Below are 7,308 nucleotides of genomic sequence, written 5' to 3' on the forward strand. Positions count from 1 at the left end.
TGCTGAAGTGCAGACGAGTACCCAAATCGTCATGAAATTTCATCCAGAATCTCGAAGTGAATCACAAGTCCCTGTCAGAATTCATAGAAACCGGAACCCCATACCAAGCTACTATATCTCGGATGTAGATGACTGGTAACTTCTCGGCTGAAATAATCTCCTGAATCGGTATGAAGTGGGCGCTCTTGATCAATCAATCTACGATGACCCATATCGCATTAACTCCGTGCACCGTCCAAGGTAACTTCGTAATTAAGTCCATGGTAATATCTTCCCATTTCCACACAGGGATATCCAATGACTGCGTCTTTCCGTGAGGCCTCTAGTGTTCAGCCTTGACCTTCCTGCAGGTCAAACACCTCTCGACATACCAGACTACACCCCGCTTCATGCAGGGCCACCAGTAATCAGGACGAAGATCTCTATACATCTTCATCGCCTCGGGATGGATGGACAATCTAGATTTGTGTGCCTCCACCATCAGGACTTGGCGCATGCCGCTCGAGTATGGAACCCACACTCTACGGTGAAGTGTCAATAAACCGCGGCTACCATTGTTGAAGGAGAAAATCTGACCTACGATATGCTCACTCTTCCGGTGCTCCTTCTTCATAGCCTCCTGCTGAGCCTCCCGAATCCACTCCAAAAGCGGAGTCACTACCATCATCCTTAGGAAGATATCTCTGATCGGGGCCGCGAATGCATTACTGCTAAGTGCATCGGCCACACCATTGGCCTTCCCCGGGTAGTAAAGGATCTCGCAATCGTAATTCTTTACCATATCCAACCACCCTCGTTGTCTCATGTACAGATTTGGTTGGTCCATCAAGTACCTCAAACTATTGTGATCAATGTAAATGGTACAACGGAACCCATAGAGGTAGTGTCGCCAAATCTTGAGGGCAAAAACTGCCCCTAACTCCAGGTCGTGCGTCAGGTAGTTCACCTCGTGAGGATTTAACTACCTCGCTATCTAAGCGATGATGTGCCCTCTCTGCATCAATATTGCGCCCAAAACCGATATAGACGCATCACAATACACCACAAAATCCTCAACACCCTCAGGTAGGGCTAAGATCGACGCCTCACACAACCTCTGCGTTAACGTCTCGAAGGCCGCCTACTGCTCAAGTCCCCAACGGAAAGTCACTGAATTCTTAGTCAATTAGGTCAGGGGTACCATTATCTTCGAGAAGTCCTGAATGAATCTTCGGTAATAGCCTGCTAAAACGAGGAAGCTTCGAATCTTGGATGGAGACTTCGGAACCTCCCATCTCATCACAGCCTCCACCTTGGCTGGATCGACCAGTATACCGTTCTGGTTGACGAGGTGCCCCAGAAATTTGACCTCTCACAACCAAAACTCGCACTTGGAGAACTTTCGGAAAATTCTCTCCCTCCTCAGTGTCTCCAGCACCTCCCTCAGGTGCTCCTCGTGCTGCTCCCACGTCTTGGAGTAAACCAAGATATCATCAAGAAAGACAATCACATACCGATCCAGCATTGGTCTACGTACGCGGTTCATGAGATCCATGAACGCGACAGGAGCATTGGTGAGACCAAATGGCATCACCACGAACTCATAGTGACCATAGTGAGTCTGGAAAGCAGTCTTCTGTACATCCTCATCTCTTACTCTCATCTGGTGATAGCCTGAACGCAAATCGATATTGGAAAACCAACATGCCCCCTGAAGTTGGTCGAAGAGATCGTTGATCCTCGGGAGTAACGGTTCTTCACCATTACCTTGTTCAACTCCCGGTAATCTATACACATCCGATGAGACTCGTCATTCTTCTTCACAAACAGAATCGGGGCTCCCCAAGGTGAACTGCTGGGCCTGATAAATCCCTTGTCTAACAACTCCTGCAGCTGTGTAGACAACTCCTACATCTCGGGAGGTGCCAACCGATATGGTGCATTGGCTATTGGAGCCGCACCCATAACTAAGTCAATCCTGAACTCTACCTGTTTCCCCAGAGGTATCCCAGGAAAATCCTCCGGAAACACATCTGGGTACTCCCACACAACTGGCACATCACTCACTGTTGCCTTACCCTCCTCCCGGATATCCATAATGTAGGTGACAAAACCTGTGCACCCCTGATGTAGGTAGCGTCTGGCTGTCACTGTTGAACACATGATCAGTCCATGTTATGGTCTCTCACCCTGAATCACTTGCTCTCCCCCACTTGGGGTCTTGACCCGAACCAAATGTTGCTCACAGTCGATCACCGCCACATTAGGGCTCAACCAATCCATGCCTATGATGACCTTGTTCCCACGTAAGGAATGGAAACAAATCCACGAGGTAACGCTCGTCATTTATCCTTAGGACACAATCTCTATAAACCTCTGATGCTCGGATGGATCGTTCGTCCGCAATCTCGACCTCTAAAGGACAATCTAACGTGCCTGAAGGCTCATCAAACCTCTTGCTGAGTGCAAGAGAAACGGAAGATCGGGTAGCTCCCGAGTCAAACAACACCAACACTGGGATACCGTTCACATGGAACGATACTAAAACAGAATACATGAAACATAAATATCAAAAATGAAATATAATCAAAGATAGGGAGAAGAAACATACCAGTCACCATATTTGGTGGAATACGTGCCTCCTCGACTGTCAGCTGGAAGGCTCGACTCCTTACCACCGGAGTATCTGGCTTGCCCTGTCGACCATCTATGATCCGTAGGGTCGTTGGAGCTGGCACCACCATTGGTGCTCTTGATACAATATCGGGAAATTGTCCCTTTTATGGCTCTTCTGATTGCAATGGAAGCAAATCCAGTCTGATGTCTGAATGGTGGGAGTAGGGGCAGTACAATCCCTTCCAAAGTGCCCAATCTTGCCACACTTATAGCAGCCCGATGCCCCTAACCTGCAAACTCCGTCATGCATCTTGCCACACTTCCCACAACGGCTCCGACTCTCCTATCCCTTCGACCTCGAGTCGAATCCCTTGGGTTTCTTCACTAAAACACCAGTCGACTTCCCGATCTTTTCTTTCCTCTTCCTAATGTGCTATATGTCAATCTCCCTCTCTTTTACACTAGCTATCATGTCATCTAAAGTCGGGCACATCGAGCAACTGACTTGTTTCCGAATGTCAGCACCCAACATGTCATGGTACCAGGTTTTCTTCATCTCCTCATCACCAGCGTACTGAGACACCAACAAGGCCCTCTCCCTAAACTTGGTGGTAATCTCCGCCATTGTCTCCGTAGTCTGCCTCATATCCAAAAACTCCCTAGCTAGCTGCTAAATCTCCACAGCTGGCGCAAAATCGACCCAAAATCTGGTCACAAAGTCCGACCAGGTCATAGCATCAATGGCTTGGGCTCGTACCAGTCTCTTGCTCTCTCCCTCAAACAACCAGCAGCATAACTGACCTTTAACCCCTCATGGAAGAAACTCGTTAACTGTGTAGACTCGATGTTTGCAATCCATCGCCTAGCCACAGTTGGGTCTTTCACCCCATAGAAGTCTAGTGCTCCGCATCCCCTGAAAATCCTTGAAGGAGAGCGTGTGAGTCCGTAACTAGCCAGGTGTCATGTCACTCCTGAATGCCCTAAGGAGATCTTCCATCATCTCATTGACACCTTCCTTGATCGACCCGAAAATCACGGGGTCGCCTCAAGGATGCCTCTCGTAATCTCAGATTCTATGAACTCTCGCAATCCATCACCAATCAGCTTGGATCTCATACCCGAACCAGACCCATACCCTGAATCTCCTGCTCTATGACGTGTCACCACCATTCTGAAATAAAAAACACAATCATCAGGGTCATATATAACCTTGAGAGGTCTCACACTTTGCTACTCTTGGTATCTCGCAGCTCCTTAAGAGTCGAGTACAGATCCTATTCTTTCAGTAGTACGGGCCCATACTACCTTCCACATCTAACCGTACTTTCCCCTTAGTTTGCCTTGGTTCACCAAAGCCACCTCCTATCCATGTATACAATTCTCAATCAAATAACTTTTAATACTAATCCTATCCTAGGCTTGCCCTAGGGTAATCTTCGACCCACTCTCCGCCATCAGCTACATAAGAAGTCTCTGCTATCTCTCCCTAACTAGAATACCATTAAATATTACAAAGCCCAGATAATTCTTCGAATGAGAGGTACTACCCTACAACGGTTGGACTCAGCCAATAGTTGCGAAGTAGGTCTAGACTTAACCTTATGAAATTAATTAGTCCTCGTAATATGTAACTTAATGTATTTGTTTACTAGTTACTTAAAGATAACTAGGACTCCTAAAAGCACAAAGCAAGTAGCATTCAAGCATTGAGTAACCAAGACCAAGCATATCCTAATCAGGACATCATATCACTAACTAATCTATACTAGCATGTAGTTCAATAAACAAATTCAATAGACATACAAGGCATCCTTCCTAGATCCTTATCCCTAATCTAGCATGCAGTTCAATAAGCACGTATAGTAGGCATATAAGGCATCCTCCCTAGATCCTTAGCCCTAATCTAGCATGCAGTTCACATTTTCATACCTCATATCATAAGATAACATATATGGTATCTTGGAGAAAACTTACTTGAGTTCGGCCGATTGCACGCATCACACTCCTTGTTCTTTATGAAAACCCTTAATTTTAAATATTGGAAAATTTATTTTTCTTGTAAAAATTTCTCAAAACCTTGATTTGAGTCCAGACACCCCCGAAGGTGTGTACGAATCCCTTAAACCAAGGCTCTGATACCAACTTGTAACATCCTAAAATCTAAGACCAAATATTTCATTTTTAAATAAGTAATTATAAAACCATTAGTACAAAAACATCCATCGTGTCATCCCATAACAAAACCAAAATGTCAATAATCAAAACGTGTCACAATAAAACATCATAAGAGTAAATCTCCCAAGAATCTCATGTGCGGAAATCATGGTGTGATGTGATGCAATCCCATCAACTCCTTTTCGTTCGAAGAAGAGGTACCTGAAACCTAAACTGAAAACCATTGGCACGAAGCTTAGTGAGTTCCCCCATCATACCACATATCATACTATACATATACCGCCTAGCATATCCGGGTACTGGCCTACCCTTTCGGTCTTTTTCAACCGCTAATTGCCTAGCAGATCAGGGTGCTGGCCTACCCCTTTGGTCTCTTCCAACCGGTAACCGCCTAGCATATCTGGGTGCTAACCTAACCCTTCGGTCCTTTTCAGCCGGTTAAGGGGACTATGTCACCCCTACCACTACCACATAACATCTTAGCATATACACATAAATCACATACTACCTAGCATATCTGGGTACTGACCTATTCCTTCGATCCTTTCGGCCGGTTATGGGGACTATTTCACCCCTACCCCTACCACTATCAAATAATATCATAGTATAATGTAGTTTTTACAGCAAGTCTAAATAAGTCATTTTGAAGAAGTAACATATGTAGACACTAAACCCTTCGGTAAGGTACACTCCATTTTTACTTTTCATTATTTAATTTTTCATCCAATCCAAACACATTATCCAATCCAATTAACACAAAACTAAATAAACTGAATTTTACTTCATCCAATCTAAACACAAACAGAGAGAGAGAGAGAGAGAGAGAGAGAGAGAGAGAGAGAGAGAAAGAGAGAGAGAGAGAGAGAGAGAGAGAGAGAGAGAGTAGAAAATTTGTTTATCAAAAACCCACTAATAAGCCACTGATACATATACTAAACATATAAACTATAATCGTGTCACACCCCAAAACCGGAACGGCGGAAACGTTCTGGGGTGGATGACGTCATGTCAAGTATCACAACACATGCATTATAGTAATCAAAGTACAACAAAACATTGCATTAATAGTAATAGTTTTACAAGGTTACATTACAACAATTTAATGTGATACAAGTAATAGAATAAATACAGCGTGGTACTAAGCTATCTTCATCAACAGCTCCGGGGATGTACCTGTCTAATGCTAACCTGAGAATACAAGTTATTTGAAAAGCGAGTATCAGCATTTTTACAAATGCTGGTGAGTTCATAAGCATTTACTGACATTTCATTCAAATAACTTAATAAAGTGATAGTTTAAGAGATTTCAGTGTATTAGAGTTCTTCCCAGAAAATCCTATAGTTTCTTTAACAAAAGCAACCTTCTACCAAGACTGGTCAGTGTAATATGGTAAAGCGAACATTCCCTTAATTGCTATTATTATCAAAATACTGAATTTGATTATTAAAGAAAGCAAGAGACATCAGGGAATAACATATGCCTCAGCAGTGAGGACTGCTGGCTAAGACAAAAGAATCATAGACTCCAGGAGAGTATCGAACTAATGTCACACCTGGTTCATCCTAACAAATGGAGACACAGACCCCAGAAAGCACCAGATGAAAGGTACAGCTGGTAAGGTCTAAAACAGTGAACGCATACTGAAGACGATACCAAATGAAAGGTACATCTTGCAAGGTCAAAACAGTGAAGACAGACCGCAGACGATACCAAATGAAAGGTACATCTCGAAAGGTCAAAACAGTGAAGACAGACCGCAGACGATACCTAACTGAAAGGTACATCTCGCAAGGTCAAAACAGTGAAGACAGACCTCAGACGATACCAAATGAAAGGTACATCTCGCAAGGTCAAAACAGTGAAGACAAACCTCAGACGATACCAAATGAAAGGTACATCTTGCAAGGTCAAAACAGAGACTACATACCGCAGACAGTATCACATGAAAGACACATCTAGCAAGGTCAAACAGTATGACACTGAAAAAGGTGACATCAGCATACAGTGTAAATTGCTGACGAAATATCGTTACCTTAAAGACATGAATTATAAGGCAACCCAGGATACTCGTAACCATACTGAATAGAGTTCTAGACGCCCTACAAGCATATATATAATATGACATTTGTCACCCCTTGGCTTGGTAGGTCGTGGACTGTAGCTAGCAGTCAGGGTGCGGGGTTGTCAATCCCGTATAGGCCTATACACACAATGTCCGCTCTCCCTACAGGAGACTATGATTACCAACTAGACGACGGAGAAGGCCGCATCCCGAAGATGCATCCCAAATAGAGGATAGTGTGTTACTAGGGGGGTGGGTTTCTAATGTAAGTGTATACTAGAGGTAGAGACTCTTAACAGAACTGACTGGAGAATTTCCTGTATGTCCATACTCATATACATAGTATATAAGTAATGAACCAAACGACTTTCAGACGGCCACCCGATCCCACCAGACAACATCTCAACGAAGAAAAGGAAATAGGGTGGATGAGCCTTCCTAAGTCTTACAATCGTTACTTATATGTATCTATATA

The sequence above is a fragment of the Lactuca saligna genome, chromosome 8 (assembly GCF_052625555.1).
Source record: "Lactuca saligna cultivar CGN05327 chromosome 8, ASM5262555v1, whole genome shotgun sequence".
NCBI classification, from domain to species: domain Eukaryota; kingdom Viridiplantae; phylum Streptophyta; class Magnoliopsida; order Asterales; family Asteraceae; genus Lactuca; species Lactuca saligna.